This window comes from Marmota flaviventris, chromosome 12 (assembly GCF_047511675.1).
Source record: "Marmota flaviventris isolate mMarFla1 chromosome 12, mMarFla1.hap1, whole genome shotgun sequence".
NCBI classification, from domain to species: Eukaryota; Metazoa; Chordata; class Mammalia; order Rodentia; family Sciuridae; genus Marmota; species Marmota flaviventris.
In genome coordinates this window covers 88,502,744-88,529,818 of record NC_092509.1, presented here as the reverse complement: position 1 = coordinate 88,529,818, position 27,075 = coordinate 88,502,744, and positions in this window count along the sequence as shown.

Sequence of the window (27,075 nt, the reverse complement as noted above, 5' to 3'; positions counted from 1 at the left end):
TTATGATATCAGATTTTCTCTCAAAAAATTAATTTTACTGGAAAATTTATGAGGTTTTAAGAATAAAAGCTTATAAATATAGAAACTTTAGGTGAACTAAAGTTTAGCCATTCACTAATACTGTTGAGAAATAATTACTCATATTTTTTGAATTAGTATTGGGCAGAGGGCTTGAGTAAAATGATGAAATCAGATTTTGTTCAAAGTGAACAGTAGAGTAATAACAATAGGACTTTGAATATTATCTATAAAGTGATCATAACAGCGATTAGATTGTTTGTGCTTCCCAGGGTCTTCAACAGATGATAGATAATTAATGCCCAGACAGTGGAATTTTGAAGAAAGCCCCCAAATAAGAAAAGATAATTAAAAGAAAACTAATCAGAGGAGGCAAACTTTTTCAATATTCTTCAATTAAAAACATGTTTGAAAAGGGGGATATTTAGGGATGACTTTAATGTGTCAATATTCTCACTCTAAGATGTTTTTATTTTTTGAATTCAGGTTCTTTTTCTTATGTTACAAGAACAAGAGCACACATTTTATTGGATATTGGAAGATATAAAATTTATTTTTCTAGATATAATGTCATTTAAGAATAAATGACTTAGAAGTAATTTTATTTATGATAATAAGACAAAAATGATAATAGAGGCTACATTTGAGGTTAATGAGAGATGATAAGTTATATTTATGAAAGCAGAAGTAGAAGAACACTATCTCCAATACAGAAAATACTCAGAGGAAATGTACAAAACCTGTAAGCTTAATTTAGAGATTGTGACTCAGTAAGAATTTTACTCAAGCTTAAGGTTTTTTTAATAGCTTGGATGTCATAAGAGGATATTTGTTAGTAAAGGGTGGGTTTTTAACGGTACTGTTTGTTTGTTTGTTTGTTTTTTAAACTAGGAAAATCTAGAATGAAAATCACATCAGAAATATATAGAAGCTAAAAGAAAAAATAGAGAGAGAGGAGAAAAAAATGATTGATTTACTTAAGAGAAGTAATTGCTGTCTTAGTGGAAAGGTACAAAAGAGACAACAGAGAATGTGTTTATGTGAGTTGTCATTAATTTCTTTATTCATCCCATTTATCATTCAACAAGTAACTCTGGTAGATACTACATTAGGGATGGGAACACAATCAGGAGCACATCAGGCATGAGTTACATGGATGAAATTTTAAGAGTAAAAAGTGTCAAACCACAAAATGATATGTAGATGTATGATAAAATAATTGTAAAAATACTATAAAAGTAAACAGTGCTCTGAATGAATAATAGGGCAAGCAAAATGTGGGGGCATTATCCCTAAAAGACAGCATGAGTCAAGCTGATAAAGAAAGTTCTAGGTGAATTCTGCAAGATTTGAGCAGATCTTCAGTATTTGAGGAATTGTATGTGAGCCATTTCTCCTAAGAGCATAATAATTCAGGGGAAACCTGGCACAGGGATGAGGTCAGGGAGGAAGACACAAGAATGATTCATGACTTCCAGGATAATAAATGTGATTTTTAAGTGTAATAGGAAGGCATTATGCCACTAAAATAAGATAATCAATTTATAATTTTAAAGAATGATTCAGACTTCTGGGTTCAGGAAGCATTAAAAAAAGGAGGGGGGATATTCTGTCATCTGGAAAGAAATGATAATAGAGAGTAGCTAAAGTACTGACAGTGGAATTTGGAAGAAGTTAACAGATTTTATATACTATTTCAGTAGAATTAAGAAGACGTTTTACTGTATTTTATAGGCATATTTGAGTAGATTTTATATTAAAATTTCAAATTTTAGTTTTAAAATGCCTAATGTTCACAATAAAATCACTAGGTAATCTAAACAAATAATATTAACATCTATATGACAGTTTCAATGCTAGATTCTGTAGGTGTATATAAAATGTAAATTATGTTTTAGGCAAAAAACAGTCAAAAAGCTTTAACCAACATTTTCATTTAAAAATTTACCTTCTTTCCAGTTGTATAAATAAAGGAGGTGATGAGTGGTATTTCCAAAGAGATGCTCAATTGTAGGTACTCCAGTAGAAAAATACACTATGAGCTTTGAAATTCCTAAACTTTCTACTTTGCAAATTTATCTCTGAAAAGAATGGGCTAGAATACCTTCCTCACATGTATTTTATGGATAATAATAAACTTTATTGATTAAAAATAACTGAAACTACTCCTATTCTGGTGGGTTTAAATAGATTGTTTAAAATAATTACATAGAAGAGAGAGAATAAAATAAGGTGGCTATTATAGTATAGGAGAAAGGAGAATTTAAAGACATTAAAATGATCTGTCCTACCGAAAGCTCTACACAAAAACTAAAAGAAGAGATGGTCTCTTTGCTTGAATAGGTTTTTAACATAGGAGGTTATAAAGCTGACTGAAAGAATTGGTATGCTTTTTTATTTCACTGCCTAATGTTATTTACTGATTTTTTGCATACGATAGTACTGGCTGTAGAAAATTCTACAATTCTATAAACAATCACCTTCCAAGCTAAACAGCATCAGCACAGGCAATTGTTGTCACTTAAATTGTGCACAGTAAAACTAAACATTTCCTTAATTTATCTTAATAAGAAGCATAAGCATGGTACTTTAGGCAAAAGGCCCAAGATTTAAGTAGTTATTGAAAGAACATACATGTACTTTGATGAGAATTGTGAGGAGAGGACCTTGCTGTGTTATCTTGTGGATAACTTTCTGAAGAATCACTTCTCTGAAAGAAAACACAGTAGGACAACTAATGGGATCATTATTACAGCATACCTAAGACATGGACATGTCATTAATTGTGATAATTAATTACTGCCCATAAGAAAAGAAAAATGATGTCCAGTTGGTTTCATATTACCAAAATATTTAATAAAATAAAATTTATTAATTGATACTATATTTTCAGATGAATATGAATCACATTTAAGTTCTTTAGTTTCAACTCATATCAGAAACAAGTGAAAAAAAAACAAATTCAAATACATTTTATCCTATTATTCCTCTGTACTGGTGTTTATTATGTAAAATTATATTCTATTTTTGTGTTACTATACTTCTTTAATAACATTATAAAATATTATTTCATGCTTCATTAGACAATTTTCTACTAAAAGCTATGGTAAAACATGTTGCATTCAATTTCCATTAACACAGAATTCTTGTTAAACTCTACCTGTAAATTCAAGACACTATGAAAAATGTTCATTATTTCTAAATATTAAATATTAAACAAGATTTATTTAAGCCTGTATTAACTCATTAATTTATTCACAAAATTTTATGAACCATAATTATCAGACAGATACTTTTCCAGAAGTGATTATATAGCAGCATCAGGTAAAAAGCTGAACTAATTTCCCTTAAGAACTATGTAACCTACTTCTCCCTTTATCAAGTAAGGAAGCATTTTTTTATGAATCCAACTTGTGAAATGCTATGAATGAAACAAGGTTGCGATACATGTTGAGTATAAGAGCTATTTCAAAACTATCAAATAAATGTGAAGTTGAAAGACTATAAGGGGAATGAAAAGACTCAATGGTGTAAGAGTTTTATATATCTGAACAATTGAATAGGAACAAGCATAGTGTTTCTATAACTTGTATAGATATAAGGGAATCTTAAATCAGATGAGATTAAATACCACTGTCCTATCTCTACCCAACAATGATGTATTCACTTTTGTTGTAGTCTCTTGACCCTGGAAATATTCATTTCTTAGCCTGAATTATATTTGTGTTGCAATTCATCTCTTCAAAACATATGGGATTATTTATATATTTTTCTCAAAAAAAAAAGCATGTAAAGATTTGTTAATTTTTCATCTTAAAATAATTTTTACTGACTATATTTAAGAGATTCAACATGATGCTTTAATATATATTAAAATAAATATATATTAATATATATTTAGTAAAATAGCTACTGTAGTGGAACAAGTTTTTAAATTTACTACTATCAAATTTTACCAACATTGACATTCTTATCATTATTGCTTTGTTTAAGCCTGGAAACATGGTAAACTACAAAGAATATCCATATCCAAATTTGATAGCAAGGGAATATACTAAATAGGATGTTTTAGTTTATTGTTGTTTAGAACTATATCATAGAGGAAAGAACTTCTCTGTTCCCTCATAAAAGCAGCAAAAAGGTTAATAAAATTGTCTTCATCTGCTCATTCAGAACTATGAAAATTTACCAGTCTTGTAATTAAGGAGTGTTCATTTAAAAAACAACTAATCAAGTGGGTGGGTAAGATGGTGAACAAGTTAAATCCTCTGGTGACCTCTCTCCAAAAGTAGAACAAATTGAATATCTATACCTGTGCCATACCACCAGCACAAGAGCTAAAGCAATCAAATGAGACACCGAAGCACCTGCTTTTAGAATAACAAAATGAAAGAAACATTAAAGAAAGCAGGGAGGAAGGAGTCTCTCATGACATGGCCATCCCACAAATCCAAGCAACCCATTAAGGATAGAGACCCCTCACACTTAGGAAAGAGGAGCAAATTAAGTCCAGGCCTTAACCTAGAAATGAAGTATCATACATGCATCGGCAAAAACTAGTGTTGGGCAAAGCCCTGTGATACTTATCACCAACCCAATACCTGTGGACTGATCTTATGCAACTAATTGGTCCAGCTAGAGAAAAGACTGACACCACCCCTCCTTTTTAGCCTCAGAGGGCACAGTAGAGAGCAAAACTCCATTCCTTGAAGAACAGGGAACAAAAGCTGAACACAGGATGCTGTCTCAGAGTTCAGTCTGAGGTTTGCCACAGTGAGACTATGTAGAAGAAATATAGGGCCCATTATGCAAGCCAGGGCTCACAGCCAGAGCCTTTAGACTAGCTCCACCGTCAGTCAGAGCTGTGTGTTCCTTCAGGATAGACCCTAGTTTTGGTCCTATTAGTTTCCACTTTGGAATGGGCTCAGGGAACATTGGGCCACCCCCCAAGACTGTGTAGGGCCCTGCGGTTATAAGATCCAGTGGAGCCCAACTTAGCTCCAGCACTAATAGTCAAGGTACAGTCTCTACCACCCATCTCCAAATCTTAGGCATCACAGGTCAATATTCACATGAAGTTTCACACTAGGGGGAGGCCTGTGCTCCAGGGGACAGAATTGTGTTTTAGCTTGCATCATTACTACCTGTGGTATGGGTTTAGTGTACATCTGAGAGAATAAACCAAGGTAACCAAAGGTTGGCCTTCACCAACTCTATATCATATTTGGGGAGCATATCATATTGTAAGACCCTGCTCACTGCGGGTAGGAGGGAATAGTAAGCATAAGACTTTGCCCTGGAAGTTAGTGAAGGGTTGATAAACCTAATGTAGGACAGATCCTAATGGACCACATTCTCAGACCTGCCTGTGTATAGAGCTTCTGGAATAATTTCAGTGCCAGAAGAAGACAAAGAGACCCCAGTTTATCAGACTTTTCCACCCAGCATTATCTGAGGCTAGTAGCAAGTCTAGGACCACAAGTCTACCTCATCAATAGGCATCCCCTAGAAGTGTGTGCCTTGGTACAATTTCAGCGATTTTGGTGGGCTGTGGTCTCAAGGTATGACACAGTTTGGAAGCTTTGCTTTCCACAGATGTGACATAGAAGACTAGGGCCAGTTCACTCATGCCAACTCTGCTCAGAACGGGGCAGAATCCTGCAGTGTCTGTGACCACAAGCTAGTAAATGTGGATAATGTATGCAGGCTTAACCCAACCCCAAGGAGAGGTGTGAGGAGACAAACTATTCTCCTTATATATTCTCCAGTTTATTTCTTGAAAAATGTAGAGTCTTGGGGAAAAAACAGTGTTTAATATTAATAGTTCTACAATAGTGACACCATACTGAAAAGACTCCTGCCACATATGGATCTGCATATCATCTAGTGCTAAAATAGTGAAAGTGATTACATGTTCAGAGAAAATAAGAAGGCTGCTCAGAATATTCAAAAGACAGGTACACACAAAGTCTGGTTAGAAAGACTGGAATTTATACTTGATTATGCAATGCCCAGATGATATGGCATGCCAAAAAGCATCACAGGCTTTCAGGAAACCCTGACCTTAACTAGTATTCAAAATAACGTGTCAGGACCTGAACAGTAAAAAAATAACTCAGTAAAAAATAACTCACAAGGATTTAAAAGAGCTATTTTGATAAAACTCAGTGTTTTTTTGAAGAAAACAAGCATTTCTGCAATCTAACAGAGAAACTCAACAAATAGATAAAAGCAATTTTAAAAAATAAAATAAAAATCCTTGAGCCAAAAAATACACTCAGTGAAAAAAAAAATGTGATACAGAACATCAATAGAATAGATTATGCAGAAGAAAGAATTAGTGAGTTTGAAAATAAGTATTAGAAACCACAAAATTGCAGGAGAAAAAAAAAGAGAAAAAAGAATAAAGGAAGCTTATGGAAATTTTTGGACAGTATCAAAAAAGAAAATATTTATATTGTTTGAGGTTCAAGACAGATTTGAGAATGCCAAAGTATTAGACAGTTTACTTAATGAAATAATAACAAAAAATCTGAACTCTAGAGAAAATTACAAATATTGAGGTAAAGGAAGCTCAAAAGTCACAGGCAAATTTAATTCACCTGGGTTTACCCAAAAACATCTTATAAACATGGTTAACAAATAAAATATCAAGATAATATTCTCCATACTGCAAGGTAAAAGGAAAAAAAATAACGTGTCAGGTGTGCCCCCAATTTACCTGATAGTCAACTTCTCAGTGGAAACCTTACAGACCAAATCAAGAGTGACATGGGACTTTCACAGTACGAAGGAAGAAAAGCAAAAACCAAAACAGCAACATCAGCAAAAACAAAACCCTACCAACAAAGGACAATGTGTCCAACAAAACTATATTTAGAAACAAAGAAGGAATACAAATTCCCTAGGCAAACAAAAACTGAGAGAATATATTTCCAACAATCTCTTCAAAAAGAACTGATAAATGAAGTTCTTTAAAATGAAAGAGAGAATTTAGTAAGAATAAAACATTGGAAATATAAGACCCACTGACAACAGTAATTATATAAACATATTCCGATTGTTGTTATATGTTGTGCATAAAATATTCATACTTTTAATATGAAGACTAAAATCATAAATGATAACTATATTATTATGTTAAGAATAGACAGTATAGAAAAATATGAAATGGGTTATAAAAATGCAAAATGTAGTCAGGAATGGAATGCAACTGGTATTTTCTTATGACTATGTTTTCTCTTATTCTGTTTTGCTTTAATCTTAGTGATCAAGTTTAGTTGATATCATTTTGCAATAGCTTTTTATAATCACAGATGTTTTTGTAAGCCTCGTGGTAACCACAAAGCAAATATGTTATAGAAAACCCCAAAACAATAAGCTATGAGTCAGAACATACTAGAGTAATTCATTTAGCCACCAAGAAAGAATACAGAAGAGGGGGAAAAAAAAAAGAAAAGAAACTATGACAAAGTTAGAAACCAAGTTGCATTATGTCTTGAGGAAGAACTTGCTTATTAATAATTACATTAGATTTAATTATTCTCCAAATAAAATTAGAGTGACTGTATGGATGAAATTTTTTTAAAAAGACTGAACTATATGTTGCTTACAAGAAATTTTATTCACCTCTAACAAACATAGACTGAAAGTGAAGATATAAAATAAGAAATATAATACAAACTTAAACTAAAAGAAATAACCCAAAATATCCATATTAAAATCTGAAAACATAGAATTTAGACCTAAGGCAGTAAAAGAGGCAAAGAAGGTCATTATACAATAAAGAGATCAATTTCAACAAATAAGAAGGCAAAATAGAAATGCACCCAATATCAGAACAATAAAATATATAGGCAACTAATTTAGATATATAGAGAGATTATCTCCAGTTCAATAAGGTCTGGGTTTTTTATCATCCCACTTTCAACCATGGAAAAATAATTCAGACAACAAATCAACATAGGAAGAGCAAAGTTCATTTATACCCCAAACAAAATGGACTCAACAAACAACATCCTCTAAGATAGATCATAGATAGGCCACAAAAAAAAATTCTCAATAAAATTTTAAAAACTGAATTATTATTGAAATTTTTTTCTAATCAGAATGTAATAAAGCTAGAAATCAATAAAAAGGAAAAACTTTGGATACTATTCAAACAGATGGAAATACTTTTGAACAACAATTGATTGAAAAAATCAAGAAGGAAATTATATTTTCTTAAACAAATAAAAATTGTAATACAACGTACCAAAGTTTATAAAGTGCAATGAGTGCAGTAGTAAGGAATCCATGCCAACATCAACAAAGTAGAAATATCTCAGAAAGAGGAAGCAGAAAATCACAAAAGTTTACCCCTAGCCCCAGCAAAGAAAATGTGATATTCATAAACAATAGTTTTATTCAGCCATAAAAAAATAATAAAATTATGGCATTGTTGATAAATGATGAACCTAGAGATTATCATCCTAAATCAAATAAGCCAGATCCCAAAGGTCAAAGGTCAAATGTTTTTTGTGATATACAGAAGCTAACCAAAAAAAGGGGGGAAAATGAAAAGAAAAGGGGAGATATCATCAAAATAGGATAAGGATCAGTGGAGTACAAGAAAGGGATTGTGGAAGAGGAAAGAAACTAGAGGGATTGGTTAAGGGAGGAAAAGTGAAATATCTCTGACCTAATCTTCCTATGTACATATATGAATACACCACATTGAATCTCACCATTATGTATATCCACAAGACACTAAAAAAATCTATTAAAAAAACCCAATGTCATTCTTCCCAGCAATTTTCAAAATTTACTTGGAATGACACACACACACATACACAAAGCCAATCCATTTTAAGCAAAAAGAACAAAACGGGAGATATTATGCTACCTGACTTCACAACATACAAGGCTGTAGTAATCAGAGAAGCATTTTATTGGCATGAATAACTAGACCAGTGTAACAGAATGAAGATCTAGAAATAAACCTATGCATCTGTAGCCAACCAAATTTAAACAGAGCTTCAAAGAAAATGCATTGGAGAAAGGACAGGATTGTGGTGTTGGGAAATTGGATAAATTGCAGAGGGCAAGTATGACATGTCTCTCATCAGTTAAAAAAATTAACTTCAAATAAAATGGAGAGTTAAATGTAAGATTTAAATTTATGAAAATTCTAGAAGAAAATATGGGAAAATTCTTCAGGACATGGGATGAGAAGGACTTTTTTGTTGTTGTATAAGGCCACCAAAAGTACAGTAAATAAAAGTAAAAAAAGTAAAATGGAATTCCATAAAACTAGAAAGTTTCTGCACAGCCTAGAAAATACTCAATAAGTAGAGAGGCAATATACAGAGTGGGAAAAATATTTGTAATGCATATAGGTGATAAAGGGTAGATACCCAGACAACATAAAAAAATTCTAGAAACCCAATTAATAAAAAAAACAAATAAAAATATTTAAAAGTAGGCAATAGGTTTAAAAAATATTTCCAATAAAAGACATATAAACATTCAACAGGTACATTAGATTGCTTAAAATCACTAATCATCAGGGAAATGAAAATCAAAACCACAATGAGATATCATTTTTGTCCCATTAACATCTAAAAGATGAAAAATAACAAGTGTCATCTGGTAAAAATGTAGACATTTTGTACACTGTTTGTGGGAAATGTAAATTAGCATGGCCCTTATGTCAAAGAGCATGAAAGCTCACTCAAAATATAAAAACTAGAACTACTGTATAGTTTAGAAATCCCACTACTGGGTACATATTGAAAGGACATGTTGTATGTTGAATAGGCATGTATGTCCCCATGTTTATTGAAGCACTATTCACAATAACCAAGAAATGGAAACAACCTTAGTGTCCATCACTGAGGAATGGATAAAGAAAATGTGGGACATATACACATTAAAATACTAATCAATGGTAGAAAGAAATAAAGCCTGTCATTTATGATAGTGTGGGTGAAAATGGAGATCATGTTAACTGAAATAAGTGAGGCACAAAAAGGAAAGTACCATATGATCTTACCTTGGAGTATTTGAGAATAGACTGGTGGTTACCAGTGACTGGGCATAGTCATAAAGTGGGGATAGTGAATGTTTGAACAATGGGTATGAAGCTGCAGTAAGATAGAAGCAAGAAGCTCTGGGGTGCTATTGCACAGATTGGGGTCTATAGACAACAATATGTCCTCTGCTTTTGAAAAACCTGTAAGAAAACATCCTGAAAATTTTCACCATAAAGAATTTACCAATCTTGGAGGAAACAAACATGTTAAACCTGATTCAAACTCCATATAAGTATCAAACATTAATGGTATTGCTACTAATATGTACCATATTTTATAATTTTGTTGATCAGTCATAAATCAAAGGAAGCAAGAGCTGAATTTTTGACCAATGGGATAGTATGGCATTTTAACATTACCTATCCTCATTTCCCAAGCTCCATATTATTATTACATGCGAATAGCCTTGCAAGCAAAGTAGCTGTATAAACTAGGAATATTGGAGTCAAGTTTGAGATTCCACTAAAAGCCCTATATTCAGAACAGTGCCACAACTTGATGTCTTGGAATTCCCTGGAAAAATAACATTTGCAGGGAGTTTTCATCATATGATCTTATGGAGACCTCACTCTACAATGAAGGATAAAGCTAAAGATTTGAGGAGAAAGTGATAAAATATATTTTTAAGGTTAGTTCAATCTAATGTTAAAGGAAATAAAATAAGATTGCTTTACAGCTTCACTAGCTCACTTCTTATTAATAATCAGGAGTTTAAACTGATTGAATGAAGTGAATTAATGGGATTACCACTTTTTTTTTTCAAACCGTGTAAAGCACATGGGGACAAACTTCAATAAAATAGAGGAATTGGCCAAGGTTTTTACTTAACTAAGTTAATATGAAGAAGTAAGAAAGGGTGAAGAGATGCTTAAAGTATTATGAATTGGATTGCACTTGAGCAAAGTGTTTTATCTTTTTAGTTGTTGTAACTTTGTGACATTGTAGCTATGTCTCAGAATCAATAGACCTTAATTATTTTCTGTCAAAAATTTCCTTGAACTAATGTTGAGAAATCTGAACTCTAAAACTCTGTAGTATTTCTTGCAGGCTAGACTTAAATTTTTCAAAGTACACTAGTCATGAATTCCAAATTTATCAGCTTTACACTCAATCATTCACTATTTATATAACTTTTCCTTTGGGTAATTTGTTACTTGGTAAACTGTTTCCTGGAAAGAGCCAGGGCCTTTATTCTAAGTCTTTGGATACAACAAATAAAACAAACTGAGCTAAAGTGTGTAACATGATTACAGTAGACAAATCTATCAGAGTACACATCTCAGAGTGTACAGAGTGTGCTGCCTAGAGGGGCGAAAAGTTCCATCAAAGAACTTTAGGTAGAGAGGTTCTAAGAGAATCTAAAAGAGTGCATTTCAAAGGAAAGGCAAGGTTGCTAACATTGATTGTAAAAAAATAGGAAGAAGAACTTCATCCATCCTGGTAAGCTTACACTAAATGCTAATAATTTCTGAATATGGAAAGCGCCTGAGAGATTACAAATAATGTAAATATGGAATAAATATATTAAGTATGATATGATCATGAGTCTCTATAATGGCTTTGCAAGGAGGCAGTCATTTTAATGTAGGTCACAAATAAAAAAAGGCAGAATTGTTTCCCTCATGGAAGGAATTGCATGCTACAATAATTACAAACTATATACTAGTTTTGACCCCAGAAAGTCCCCTACATTGCTACCAAATAAAGCTTTAATGAGCACTAACTAGAAAACAGAAGCAATGTGGTACTACTTAGTTCTCACAAGCACCACTAGGTAATGCAATTATTATCACTTTACTTATAATTAAGAAATAGGTGCATATAGAAATTCACTAAATTACTTACAGTTCAATGCTAATAAAATTGGTGGATATAAACCTTAATGCAGGCAGTTTAACTTCAAAATGTGTGCTTAATTTATTATGATTATTAGCTAAGTAGATTTCCACTTGAAGAAGAAAAAAAAAGACCCATTTTTTTACTGAACTTTCCATTCCTTTGTGTTTATTTTTGTGCTTAAGTTGTCAATATACAGAAAAACAATTTCCTTATACTTAAATGTAGCATTTCCTGAATCAAGTAGCTTATAAACAAGTTTTTTTCTATTCTAAAATTAAAAAAAAAAAACTTTTTAGACATCATTAGTTTGTTTCAGGTATATGACATTTTTAAATCCTCTTTAATAATTTGGATGAAAATTGGGGCACTGGACAACTACTTCTGAGGCAGGCTGTGTATACATTATTTAATGGTCTAGTTTAAATCTTGAATGTTCCTTTTTGACCACAGACTGACTATTGAAGAGTGTGGAACTTTTAAGAGGTTAATCTTAATTGGTGATCTTTGGGCTATTAGGGCATGCCCTTGAAGGGGATTATGGGATCCTCACACTTTATTCCCTTTTGCTTCCTTGCAATTATGTGAGTAGTTTTGTTATACCATACACTTCTGCTGAGATTTTATGCCTTGTGTACATCAAAAACAATGGTACAAATCAACTCAATTTGAAACCTCCAAATTGTAAGCCAAATACAAATTTTTTTTAAAGTTTATTACTTGAAGATTATTTTATACTAATGAGAAGCTGAGAAACACAAATAGCCTAACATTTTCAAAATAGGCTTAACTGTGCTTCATATTCTGGACTTTAAACATTTTTAATGATATATACACTTTCCAACTGTATAAAAACTGAAATTCAGACAGCATGCATTCCTATTGAGTTAGAGGATGCCTGTTTCTCAAACTTAGTTTTCACACAGGCTGAGTGACTTAGGGAATTTTTTCCTTGTGTCCAGAGTTGTATAAATTAAGAAGAGCACATACAGTGGAATTTTTTTTAATACTTACCTTTATGATTTAGGTAAAATATGGGTTCAACATTTACCTAAAGTAATATAATGATATTCACTAAAACTTCTATTATATGACAATGCTGTTAATATTTTCTGGATAATCTAGATTTGACCAAAGTTCTGAAATACAAAAATATAGTTTGATTAATTAAACATTAATAGTAACTCAAGGACCCAGTGATCACAGGAAAATTTGAAAGGGAATTTTTATTTTGTGATAAAAGAATAACATAAGGATTTATATCCCAAGGATTGATCCAACAAGAGCATATAGTATTATCCAATATTTCTGGTATATTGATCATTTGTTTGGCCTTTCTGTGATGATAGGTGATAGTCAATACAAGAGTGTATCTAATATAGAAATAACAAACAGCATCATAATACTATTTATTTAATACTTAGCAAATTCAATGATATTTCTCAGACTATTGATGTATAATGTTTTTGGTTGTTTTTTTCTTCCTCAAGGGACACATAAAAATAAGTTAGTAAATGCATGCCAATTCCTCTCTCTTTCTCTGTCTCTCTCTCTTCCCCCCCCCCATCTCTCTCTCCCCCTCTGCTTCCTGACTGTACCATAAGCTTAGCAATTTACTTACAATGGGCACTTCCCCCATAATATAATGCCTCATCTTCATCCCACAGCAATGAATTTGACCATCTGTGAACTGAGGCTTCTGAAATCAGGAGTTGCAAGTTAACATCCCTTCCTCTAAGTTGTTATAGTTGGGGTATTTTGATCATAGTAATGAAAAAACTGATTAAAACAGAAATTGGTACCAGGAGTGGGGTTATTGGCATGACATAACTGGCCTTCTGTTTCAGAAGGCTTTGGATCTGGTTTGTAGAAGAAATTTTGAAAAGTATAGTGAGGCAAACTTGAAAAGCTTTAGTATCTAGTGAGTGGAGCATAATGGGTGATTCTGTTGTGAATATAGAAGATCAGAATGCTGATAAGAATGCAGACTATGCTCTGGAGCTTTTCAGATTCTGTTGGGAATTGGACAAAGAACTTGGTCACATTTTGGTTGAATGTATTGAATGAGTGGTGATTGCAGGCAGATAGGGCATGGCTGGAGGAAGTGGGTCATTGGTATGTGCCCTGGAAAGGTGACTCTGACATTTGGGATTTGCTTTCTCTCTCACTTGCTTTCACTCTTGCTTTCTCCTTTCTGACCCCATTACAAGCTGAATAACTTTCCTCCACTGGGCCCTTCCCTCATGGTATTCTGCCTTATCTTGAACTGAGAGCAATGGAAATGTCCATCTATGGACTGAGATCTCTGAAACCAAGAGCCCTAAGCAAACATTTACTCCCTCAAGCCATTCTTATTGGGTGTTTTTGTCACAGCAACACAAAAGTTGACTAAAATAGTAATTAACATAAGCTTTTCCATGGCTGTATTAAAGTGAGAATTATTTCACATAAATTCTATAAAATGTATTCTTCACCTAAACACACACGTTTTAAAGAACAATTTATATTGTTCAAGTATACCTAAAATAAATCATTTCTTAACCAGATAATATAGGATATCATGGGAATATATTTCAGTAACCTAAGGTTATATTCTGCTCCATAAAAGTCAAGATATACAGCCAATCAAGTTATCAAACATGGGGAGTAATTGAGAGAAGTATCATCTGGTTTAAAGAAAAAAGTGATCTTTTAATTAAATGTATCCATATATTTTTAATATCTTGAAAGCCTCATTTTTGGAAGATGCTGAAATTAACTGATATTTTCCATATAATAGAACTTCTATTAATCTTTCATGACTGTTATAAAAAATATTTAGTGATCATAGAAGTAAGTTAAAGTAATACTTTTTTTTCTCTTTCACAATTTAAAAAATGCTTTTATCATTTCTTATTTTTCTTGCATTTATATATTAGGGTATTCTTGAGATATATTCAGGACAATCAAACTATTTCTAGAATAGTTTTTTGTTGTACATGTGATCTTCTCGTATATCATGTCAGCATAGTATATTATTGTTTTAATGAAAAACAGGATTCCAATGAAGAGCAGGCTTACTGCTGTAAAATATTACTATTTACATAAATATGATTATCTTGAAAAAATTAATAGCATTAATTTCTTCAATGTTGACTTGTTTTGTCAGTTATGGTTGCTGACAATTTTGATGTAAGACAGATTTCAATATGGCGGAGTAGAGGAGAACAGTTTACTGGCTGCTCTGTGCGTGACTCCAAAGAAGCGGTTGGACGTTTCCCCCACAGGGGTTTCCACTGACGAATTTAAGCTTCTCAGAGCATGTGACAAAACAGTGGATTGTTGCAAGCACAGTGCAGAACGTGGGGAAAGTGGAGTCGCTCTTTGCCCTGGAAGCAGCCAGCAGCATGGGGCTGGAACATGTGGCAGACAGCCGAGTTGGAGCAGGCGGCTTTCTGGCAGCACGGAAACACAGGGTTATTGCTCCTTCAGGGCTGAATCACACCAGATTGCGACCCCTGTCACCACATGACACCAGACGGAGGACGGAGTTCTGGACATAGCAGTAGGAATAGCCTAGCTCTCTACACCTCGCCAGACACCCCTGCCCCGGAAATGGGCGGTTGCCATCTTGGAAAATCAATCTCATCAACTTTTGGTGGGTGTAGTTGACAGTGTGGAACTAAGGAGCATCTGAACAGGTGTGTGGTCCCCAGCCCCACCTCTCCCCAGCTGTGATAACTCAAAACCTTTCTCGCCAGCTTTCGGTGGGTGTGGCTATCAGAGGGAATATGACAAAACAGGTTGCCAGTTTTCAACTCTCCCCAACCCCAGCTGTGATGACGTGGTGACTACCCAACATAGAGATAGCGCTCAGTAGATCAGGAGCACAGCATGGGCGGCCAGGGCGCTGCACACCCAGAGTGAAGCTAGGGCTCTGAAGAAGAGTCCCAGTTATTGGGGCCTGGTGGGCAGAAGAGGTGAGGGGGATAGAGACCAGGATCAGAGAGGCACCAGACAGGTAAGGGAGAGCTTCCTCACATGGGTTATTTCCACCACCCTGAGGGCAGAAACTCAACTTGGAATGCACAATGCCACCTACTGGAAGAGAAGAAAATGAAATTCTAAGAGTGCATTTTTTTCTTTCCTTCTTTCTTTTTTCTTTTTACCCTTTTCTTCACTTTTTCCTTTCTTTTTCTTTTCATTCCTTTTTCTCTCTTTTCCCCCCTTTTCTTCTTTTCTTTTTATTTTTCTTCCTCCTTCTCTTCCTCTCTCAATCTCCCAAGTATTACTATTTCTACTACGTGTAATTTACTAAATACAAATAGATGTTTGTTTCTATATTTCTTATTGTCCTCCCACGTGCTTGTCTACCCTAAAATACCTCCTGTCTATTCTCCAGCTAATAACCCCCCTTCATTAGAGTTCTCCTCCAAAGTAGCTAAAGTATATTAACCCCATACCCTCACATCTTTCCCTCTTAACATAACGTCCTATGCCCGACCCTTATCTATACACTACCAGAAACTGTATGCCTTTTATGAAACTAATGACTATATCTTAAATAATAATTGAATCCAACATCTCTAGACATAGAGACTAACTATAAATGTATTATTAACAAAAACTTGCTCATAGATGATGTATTGTTGATATTGGGAACTGGTAACATTGTCATTCCCCTCAAAGGAGAGATCTTGGAACTATACAAGAGAAATACAAATCTATAGTGGAAACACAATAACACAACAGTCATACAGAGCTGGAAAGAAACATGAGCAACATGAAAAGACAAGAAAATAAAGGACCATAAATAAGGCAGGACAATACAACATTAGAAGAGGTAACATCTACGGCAGAAAGAATGTCAGATAACGATTTCAGGATATACATGGTTCAGATGTTCTGGAGTCTCAGGGAAGACATTATACAACAAATGCAGACAATGAAAGATCACTTTGACAACGAATTACATAAACAAATCCAAGAAGCAAAAGATCAACTCTACAGGGAGATAAAGGTTATACAAAAAAAAAACAAACAGAAATCCTAGAAATGAAAGAAACGATAAGCCAAATTAAAAACTCAAATGAGAGTATAAACAGCAGAGTAGACCACTTAGAAGATAGGACATTAGACAACCAAGACAAAGTATATCATCTCGTAAAGAATGTAGACCACACAGCAAGACTGATAAGAAACCACTAGCAGAGCATCCAAGAAATATGGAATAGCATAAAGAGACCAAATTTAAGAGTAATTGGGATAGAGGAAGGTATAAAGGTCCAAATCACAGGAATGAGCAATCTGTTCAATGAAATAATATTAGAAAACTTTCCAGACATGAAGAATGAAACAGAAATCCAAATTTTAGAAGCCTACAGGATGCCAAATGTGCAAAATCACAAAAGATCCACACCAAGAAACCTTCTAATGCCCAACATACAGTATAAGGAGAGAATTTTAAAAGCCACAAGAGAAAGGAAGCAGATTAAATTTAGGGGTAAACCAATTAGGTTAATGGCTGATCTTTCAACAGAGACTCTAAAAGCTAGAAGATCCTGGAATAACATATATCAAACGCTAAAAGATAATGGGTTCCAACCAAGAATCTTGTATCCAGCAAAATTAAGCTTCAAGTTTGAAGATGAAATAAAAACCTTCCAAGAAAGACAAATTTGATATAAGTTATAAATTTCTTTTGCTATAATATTTGAGAGTAGACTATGCATTTGAGAATAGTGAATTGGTATTTTGAAGCAGTATTTAAATTTTGGGTGAATTGATATTAAATTCATAAATAACTGAAGGTCTTTAAAGTTTTTTGATTTGAATCAGGAGGTAATAATTTATTTCTCTCAAATGCAATTTCAATATCAAATATTATAACAACAATCCCTCAGGCTATCTAAAGAGACTCCCCTTCTTCAAATGTATTAGCTACTGGCATTACATATTTTAATACAGATTCCCCTCTGCCTTCTCTGTTGATAAAATCAGATGTCTGTATTTTTAAAAATTTTACTATTATTGCTTTCTTGGAAATCAAAAAAAATAATTTTCATTACTTGCTTAAATTTTCATTTTTTTGTATGCTAAAAAAGCATTAGTTTACTCAACCATTTATTCAAATAGTAAGACTTTGTAATTTAAGAAATACATTGTTTTATGTATGAAGAATAGTTAAATCTAGTAATTTGGCTCAAACCTTAGCAATTAGGTTTTGAGGGCTTTTTTAAAAAATATTTTTTAGTTGTCAATGGACCTTTATTTATATGCAGTGCTGAGAACTGAATCCAGTGCCTCACATATGCTCTAGCACTGAGCCACAACCCCAGCCTCTTGAGTTGTCTTAATAGCAAAATTGAACACTCTTATTGCTTTCTGATTTTTTTAATAGTTTTTTACTCTTTCAGATTAAAATTTAGTCACTCATTTTACTTCTATAGGTGAAAAGAAAGATTTAAATGCAAAATACAAAATGCTATTTACATAATTTTATTCTATAATTATTTCTAATTACTCAAATTGGTAATTATCATAACTACTACAAAATGTCCTTAACATATATCAGCACTTTATTAATCATATGACATTTGGTGACAAAAATTACCATGTAGAGTTGAAATCATATTGTAAGCACATTTTTGTCAGTTAAAATTTATGAGAGCTTTCTTTTTTGTTGTTAAATAAAATTCTTTGTAAGAAAAACTGCTTAATTAACATTATATGTATTGTAGTTATTATAGGTATATAAATATAATTTTTATTTATTAAATTTTCTTTTAGAGAAACCTTCTGAAATAACATAATTATACTTTTGAGAAATATCATAAGGCCATTCGTTTAAGAATGTAAGGCTGGTAATATAGTTCAGTGGTACAGTATTTATCTAGCATGTATGAGGACCTGGGTTCCATCCTTAGCACTTGCTTTAGTCAGCTTTTTCATCACTGTGACCAAAAGACCTGACAAGAACAATTAGAGGAGGAAAAGTTTATTTGGCTCACAGTTTCAGATGTCTTACTCCCCAGATGACCCACACCATAGATCTGGGCCCAAGGTGAGGCTGAATAGCATGGTGGAGGAAAGTAGCTCAGGACATGGTAAACAGGAAGCAGACACAATAGCAACCCGAAAGAGATGCCTTTTGTGACCTATCTCCTCCAGTCACATCCTACCTGCCTAGAGGTAATCCATATCTGTGGATCAATAAGCTGATTAGGTCACACCTCATAACATAATCATTTCACTTCTGAATATCTTTGCATGGTCTCACACATGAGCATTTGGGGGATAGCACATGTACAAAACATAACAGCATACCTCAAAATTAAAAAAAAAATAAAACCTAAATAAAGATGAAAAGATTTATAACTGCTATTACCCTTGAATAGTTACTTTATAATATGATGGGAATGATTGGAAAGTTCTAATAAGCTAAATTTTTTTTTTCACTAAGAGCAAAGGTAAATCAATAAAGATGTGTTTATAAGACCTAGTCAAATTCCCACTCTCAAATCTTGTTGTTGTCAAGTTATTTTGGTTACAGTGATAGGAAGCTGAATGATATATACTCACTACCTTCCAAAGAAAATTCATCATTACAAAATAATAAATTGTATTCCTGCTATGTATCACTGTGTTGAGAATTTGATTACTATGGTCAGTCATTCTCCACAAACATAACCAATTCTGGATTTATTTGTTGAACTGAATATCCGTTTTTAATTTGTTAGTTTGTTTTAACTGAAGAAATTGTAATGAATGTGGTGGTCGAATTAAAATGAGACTATTCTGATTTTTTACTTCTCAGACATCTGGTTTAGGTTTCTTATATTTTTTTTCTTTAATTCTCAAGTTAGTTCTATTTTTGTTATTGCTTTTGTTGATTTGAGATTCAGTTGTTTATCTCCAAGGGTCTTATTAAAAAATCCTGAGAATCTTATATCCCACTTTTGAAATATTCCATTCATTTTATATAAAAGAACTTCTCAAAATAGTAAAGTCAATTACAAGAAGTTAGCCATATATAGAATCCAGGCAGAAAAGGCAGAAAAATCTAGCTCCACAACTAATTACCTATTGTAATGAATGAAAATTAATATTTAAACATCATTTTAAAGCAACGACGTAACGTAAATAATTGTAATTGCTTCACTACAGATGAGGAAATCAAGATCTATTTCAAGACTAAGTTTCCATTTAGTATTCAAATTTAGCATGAGTGTATTTCTAAATAATGCATTTTTTTCTATTTTATTGTCCATTTATAACAATTACATGGAAATAAAAAACATTGAATTATGTGAAATTTGATTAATTGATAATTGTATGCATTTTGTTAAGATAATACCCACAAGACAATTGATAATAATCACCAACCTATAAGTAATTACTATGCATTAGGAGTTGTGCTAAGTTCTTTACCTGGGACAGCTCATTAAGTGAGTTAGTGAATCATACGAAGTAAGTTTTTTTTTATTATCTACATTTTATGCATGTGGAATATAGTGTAGGAAAGGTTAGAGTGATTTAATCTTAGGTCACACAGCTAGCTATAAAGTGATGGATCAGGTGGCTTAGCACAGGCAACATCATTCAAAACACAAAACCTACAGTAATATTATTCTGCCTCCACAGTATGTTTTATTTCTCTGTACATGAATATTTGGTACAGGACCATTGTTATTTCAAGTAAAATAAAATATGTAAAAGTAAATTTACATTCAAATTTCTACCTTTCCAACATTCATGATTGGAAAAGACAGTTTGAAGTAATATGCATTGATTTCATTGCATGTATGATAACTTATTTTCTTATCTTTTGATGTATGAAAACTTATTCTCTTTGATATTTTGTGATATATTTGTTAACTATAATAGTGTAATTAATGTAAAAATCATGATAGCTTTTTTAGTTTTTTTCAGTGCTTTGTATATCAATAAAACTACTTTTATTTATTCTAAAGATGAATTATTTTAGTTCCTCCAATATTTAATAGACAACTAGATTGATAGAAAATTTTATTGTTTCTCCTAATGCTTCCCTTGAGGTAATTTCATTAAAACAATGAAGACCACAATAGCCACATTGTTTTTTCAAGCCATTTACTTCTATTTTTTTATATCCTATTTTTCAATATTTTCTCTCAAGAGATAAAACTCTTTAGATGTGAGGAATTATGAGCATCTTATCAAGTTAGGAAGTGTCCCCTGTATTTGTGTATGACTCAGAATACTGGTAAATGTGTGTGCACATATGCTCATGTCAAATATTATGTATAATTGTGTGTTGGATCATTTTATATATTTTGAAAGATTTTTTTAAGCTCAAAGTGAATCAAAGACCTAAGAATTAGACCGTAAATTCTACAACTGCTAGAAGAAAAGTAATGTTCAGTACTCCAACATATCCAACGTACAGGTGCAGACGTAAACTTCTTTAATGAGACTCCTAAAGTTCAAGAAGTAAAACCAAGTATCTATACGTAGAAAGGCATAAAAAAACCTTTTTGCACAACAAAGGAAATGAAAGTGTGGTGAGACAATCAACAAAATGGGACAAAATATTTTCCATCTGCTCTTCTGACAGGAGATATGTATCCATCATCATCATCATCCAATAAATGTAATAGACAAATAAACTAAAGAGATATTTCGCAAAGAAAAAATATGAATGACCAACAACTACATGAAAAAAATGTTCAATATCCTTTGCAATTGGAAAATGCAAATGGGTACTACATTAAAGTTTTATCTCCCTCTAGTTAGAATGCCAACCATCAAGAATTCAAATAAAAATAAATGCTGTTGAGGAAGCAGGTGGAAAAGGAAGTACATTTCTACTTTGTAGGTGGGACAAAACATTAGGATAACCACCATTAAAATCAGATTTTTAAAAAGACTAGAAATGGAAACTCCAGATAACCCAGTTTCTCTACTTCTTGGTATTTATGCAAAATATTTTAAATCAGCATACTATAATGATATGTGCTTTATATTTACAACAGCACAATTCACAAGTTATGGAAACAGCTTAGTTGTCCACCATCAAATAAATGGATTGAAATAAGAAAAATAAAATTATGTCATTGGCTAATAAATGGATGGAAGTGGAGAATATCATGCTAACTGAAATAAACTAGATCCAGAAAGTCAAGGATCAAATGTTATTTATATGCAAGCAAAAGAAAACAGGGAGGAATCCCTTGAAAAAAGAAGGGAGACCAATAGAGAAGAGAAAGGGGATTGAGAGGGAGGGAGTAAGGGATGGAAGTGGGAGGTGCTGGGAAAAATTGAACAAATCATTCTACATCCATGTAAGAATATATCATAATAAATACCATTTTATATATTATTATAATACACAAATTAAAAATATAATAGAAGGGAGATCCGAAGGGTAGAGAAAGGAGATCTGATGGAGAGAGAAGGGAAGGGAAAGAGGAAGTTCGGGGAATGAGACAAATCATATATGAGAGTCACAATGAATCCCACTATTATGTAGAATTATAATGTACCAATAGAAACCTTAAAATATATTTGATCTTATGAATATTTAACTTAAAATTTTATTAAGTGCTCATTGAATGATAGACCAGGAAGTAAACACCCATCTTGGGCATTAATGGTCAAGGGCAATAAGAAGCGAACAGATCTCAGCAAGACTGCTAGTGGTAGGCAAGCTCTCTCTTACTGGAGTTGTGCCCTTTGGCTGAGAAACAGCCATTTCTGAGCCTATTCCACAAAGGAAGGAGCTGGGAAATGAATACTCCAACCAATATCTCCTCCCTTTTTCTGTTCTCCCGCCAGTTCTTCCATTCAGTAGAAAGTAAAGAGAAGTTAGAGGTCAATTTATTTCTGTAAGATTCTGAAGAATTTTTTGACAAGAGATTGAAACACTCATTTAGATGAAAGGCAAAACTCCTTACAGCTCTGAACAAGAGAGAGCTGCCAGGCAGTGCCATGTAGGGGTTAAACATGGGGAGAAGATAATAGCCAGCTAGAGGTAGAAGGGACACCTAATGTATAGAAACTTAGATGGGGTATGGCTAGCAAGGATTCCCAGGTTCCCTATGGGTTGGCAAATTTGAATATTTCACCACATTTTCTGGAGATAGGGACTATCCCTGGTTGTATGTTACCTGGTTCGAAAAAATTAGGGCAGGTGCACAGTGGCTCAAACAGATATCTCAGCAGGAAAGTGGTTGGAGTGAAAACTTAATCAGCTGCTCAGGGAGAACTGCCCAGTTTCTAGACAAAGCCTGATACTAGGATTAAGACAAAATTAAATCAAATGATCAATCAAAAAATGCTGGTATTTCACAAGGCACAACATAATCCTTTCAACATAATCCTTAAAGGTCAGGTCCATAAGGTGAAGAGCAAATTTTTTATAAAGTAGAGATGGTGGCAAGAATTAACAAAATTTTAAAAAGATTCCAAAATTGGAAGTTAGACACACAACTTCCTGATAGATTAGACATGGAATGTAAGATCAAGAAAGTCAACTAGATTAGAAGAGTAGAGCTGTTATCCAACTGAGGGACTGAGTCGATGTGAGGATAGACTATGTTTGATAGGTCAGATAGAAAGCTTAGCATGAAAATACTGATTCTTAAACCCATATTAAGCATGTAATGTACATTGTCAACTTGGCAACTGAATATATGGGTCTGGAGTTTGGGCGAGATGTCTGTGTGGAAGTTGTGACTTACTTGCCTGCAGATGATATTTAATATAAGATACTATATGTGATCACCAAAATTGAGACTATTTATAGAGAAAAAGCAGAATGAAGGATTGAGGCCTGAGATTATCATCTGACTGGATGATGAGGTGAGAAGGATTTATATTACTAGATCAGGGAGAAGAGGAATGAGAAGCAATGGAGACCAAGATAAAAAGCACAAATGTAAAGTCTTGGAAACCAAGTAGGAGGAAAAAAATATCAGGGAAGAAAGTTTATAAATAAATTATAATAAAGAATGATAACTGACCACTAGAATTACCCAAGTGGAAGAAAATGTTGGACTTTATAAAAATCCTAAAGACTACACCAAAAAACATTTAGAACTAACAAATTCTGTAGAATTGCATAACACATAGTAAACAGAAAATGATCAAGGAGAATATACAAGATAGTCTGCCTGGCAGATGACAAAATTGCCAAATTTTTGATGTAGGAGGTAGAACAGTGAGGTCTTTAACATGCAAGAAATTTAGATCACTTAAGTTTGTGGTATGTTGTGATCCAGATTGTATAAAAAGCAAAAATCTGAGATGTTTTAGATCCAGTAAAAATATGTGGTAAGGAAAACAAACTTCAGAGGACGTCTAGTGAGATAACTTAAATGCCCAATCACTGATGTGTATCGGGGTTTTTAGCACCCCCCCACACATACATTTCCTCCTGACCTGCAGGAAAGATGGGGAAAGCACACCCCGACCAGGACAAACCAAGAAAGGCAAAGGTCGACTGACCACCCGCACCTAGCCCTCCCTCCCGGAGGACAATTAGACAAGTCAGGGAGACCAGTCAAAGTAGGATCTCAGTTTATTGAGAAAACACACACAGCTAATATAATGTACAGGAGCCATTCAGGGTAAAGGTCAGCAGGGTGGGGCGAGTTCACGTGTACACCCATCCTACAGGCTGTAATGGGAGACACCAACTGTCCACCAGGGCAGAAGGGTTCTGAGCCTATCCTAGAGGTCATCTGATTTTTTGTCACCACCCACAGCACCACCTCTTGGCTGATTGCCAGGTGCCCTCTAGCCACATGTGGCCCCAGGACCAGGAAGTGGGTAGCAAGTTAAGTTTTCCTATTTTCTGATGCAACATGCCCCACATGTTACATCATGCCCTACAGTGTGTAGTTTAGTAGGGAGACAAAAAAACACAATTTAGATTCCTATTTGTAAATGTCCATACACACAGAAAGCTAGTGTATTTAAATAATCCAAGAATATAAACAAATGATTAGTGTGAATCTCCAGATATGAAACTCACCAGATGAATGCACCCCTACGTGTTTACACAATGCCTTTACTTATGTTTTTACACGTGACCCTGTCTTTATTGCTCCTAGCTTTAAGTTCAAAGAACTACTATAAATTGTATTGCAAAGTGAAATTGCTCTTCATGATTGATTCTATATTCCAGTTGCACTTTAGACAACTTATGTAATTTAGAGATATAATTTATTTTATTTAAAGAATACTTCAAACTTTGATCTAAAGAGTTGAGTCATTACTTCGGCTTCCTCAAGACAGTCATCACTAAAATGGTAAACTGTTAAATAGAGTGTGTAGGAGATGTCAAGCTGAAAGCTTGTCAACAGAAACAAGACTTCCAACTCTCAAGCTGTTCCAGTTCACTGACTGAATCCACAGGCTAAACAATTTGAGCACAGGTCAGGGTACTACTGTCATTCTTATAGCAAGTTCTACCACTGTGCTTACTTGATGGTAATGCCTAGAAGAGATGTCCAGGGTTGACTTGCTATAAAGTGCCTATGGAAGAAAATGAGAAGTTTCATGTAGCTGAGAGTTGAATAGGTATGTGTCAATCTATCTGCTAGTACTAATAAAATAATTTCTATGTAGTGGATGATCTTCTAACTATATGAGAAATTGTGAGTGAGTTTTCAGAGTAGCAGCAGGGATGTAAGTACAATATGACCACAGGAATCAAAAAAGAGAAATTGAAAAGTAATCTTTTATGGTATATCATAATGTTTTATAAGTAACTCCACAGGAGAGTACAGTGTATCAAAATCATATAAGTGTACATATATTGTGACTATTATAAAAGAGACTTTTTTTACTTTATGTTTTCTTTATAAGAATTAATTATGGAGATAAATTTTGGTCTAAATTATCATATGAATATTTGTCATTTTTATCCTATAAAAGAATGGGTAAAATGTGGTATAAAAAGACAACTTTCATTTTTAAGATACATGGAGATAGCTCTATATAATCTATAAGTTCTCTTGATGCCAGATACCCTAAAATTTTACTTATTTATGGTATCTTCAGAATTTAGAATTTCCTGGTTTGCAGTAGTATTAATGAATGAAATCATGCTGAATACAATGAAGCAAAGGTGATAAAAGGTGAACTACTTTATACACTTTTATTTTCTCATGATCTTGCATTATAAAAAAAATATTATTTGACCCAGTGGAAACCATGAAGTCATCCTTTTGTGACTTTTTATCCTACAAATTGTCTGCCTCATATTGTGCTAAAATGTTAGAAATTGTTTTAGTTCCTTTGAATGATGGGTAGAAATGTAACTTCTTCCACAGTTCCTCCTTGTCCATCATTTGACTACATTCATTTTTTCTAAGAAAGTTTCAGTTATGTCCAATTATACACTCATAAGCACTTTACGCCATTTTAATTTTGGTGACTGACTAATCAGCGCCTGTCTCTCTGCTAACTTCTTTGTTCTCTGATGATGAGAATAATTTCTCTCAAGATTGTATTCCAAGTACCACTAGAAAATCTGACAATAAAGAACATCAGCAAATATTTAATAAATGAATCAATGACTGACTTAAAGAACGAATGAATGAAACTACCTTATTATAAAGTACTAAGAGAGCTTTCCCAAAAGTTGAATGTGGTCACCCTTTACAACAGCATATTATGTGTCTGAGTCTTTCTGCAAAGCCTTCCAAAGGATGAAGGAGGGAAAAGGGATCTTCATGATTCTTGATAGGAATACAATAATAGATGATCTTCTCATAAAGATTAATGAACTAATGTCACTAGCCTAGGAAACAACATTATGGAAATGTTTAGTGCTACATTTGTATAGTAAAACATGCTACAAATCAACAACATTTGCTATATAAAATGGCTGTTCACTAAAAGGTAGGTCAAATGCAGTTTTGTGTTGTTGCATTGCCTCTGACAGATGGTGGTGAAATATTAACTTCAGTCTCTGTTGTTTCCAAGTCTTTCTTTGGTCTTTTATAGTCCCTTCACAAGGGAACATTGCCATTTGTATGGTATATATAATAGATATCTGTAGTACCTGTAAGATACTTTTACTATATCCTAGGTATTATTATTACTCTAAATAAAATAATTCTTTTTTCTTGACAGATAACTTTTTTTCCCTTCATCTTCTTTAGGTTGAAGGATAACATTT